We start from the raw sequence: 537 nt of genomic DNA, 5'->3' as shown, positions 1-537 counted from the left end.
TGACCGGAAAGTAGGCTGTTGGCTAGAATTCAAATGGTTGGTAATGTCTGAGGTTGGCTGCTTTCTGGTTGCTTGGTATAACCAGAGGGCAGGTAACTGGGATGGAAGGTTAAGGTATCATCTGCAGGCCAGAATAGCCTTGTTGATAAACAACATCCCCTTGTCTTGATTTTTTTCTTGAGGTAATTCTCTAGTATCTTCCAAATTAGGAACTTATTCTATACTGGGTTGTAAAGAAGTTTATTGACAAAGAGTAGTGTGGGATGTGCCACCTGAATTTCTTTGTTTTCTTTCAATTTCATTTTGTATTGGTGTGAGCTGTCGAACTTAGTGATTAGACAACCCTATGCTTTACCTAGTGTTCCCATCAATATCTTCAGTACCAAAAATACGAAATGCTTCACAGATTAGTGTGTCATCCTTATACAGGGGTCACGCTAGTCTTCTTCATATTGTTCTAGTTTTAGGGTATGTGCTGCTGAAGCAAGTAAGCCATTCCAAATGTTTTACACATGCAAGTGTATAGCACACATATCC

At 39.5% G+C, this 537-nt stretch overlaps 1 non-coding gene across 1 annotated transcript; it reads right to left on the bottom strand.

Annotated features, from left to right (window-relative positions):
- Nucleotides 1-384: 384 nt before the first annotated feature.
- LOC118999782 (U6 spliceosomal RNA) lies at nt 385-487 on the bottom strand. Its single transcript, XR_005069176.1, has one exon. It is a non-coding gene; the product is annotated as a U6 spliceosomal RNA (small nuclear RNA).
- Between the last annotated feature and the right edge of the window lie 50 nt (nt 488-537).

This window comes from Sturnira hondurensis, unplaced genomic scaffold (genome assembly GCF_014824575.4).
Source record: "Sturnira hondurensis isolate 20B ecotype Veracruz unplaced genomic scaffold, ASM1482457v3 Scaffold0015384, whole genome shotgun sequence".
Lineage (NCBI taxonomy): Eukaryota > Metazoa > Chordata > Mammalia > Chiroptera > Phyllostomidae > Sturnira > Sturnira hondurensis.
The sequence above is the reverse complement of the archived record's forward strand: the minus strand, read 5'-3'. Positions and strand labels throughout refer to the sequence as shown.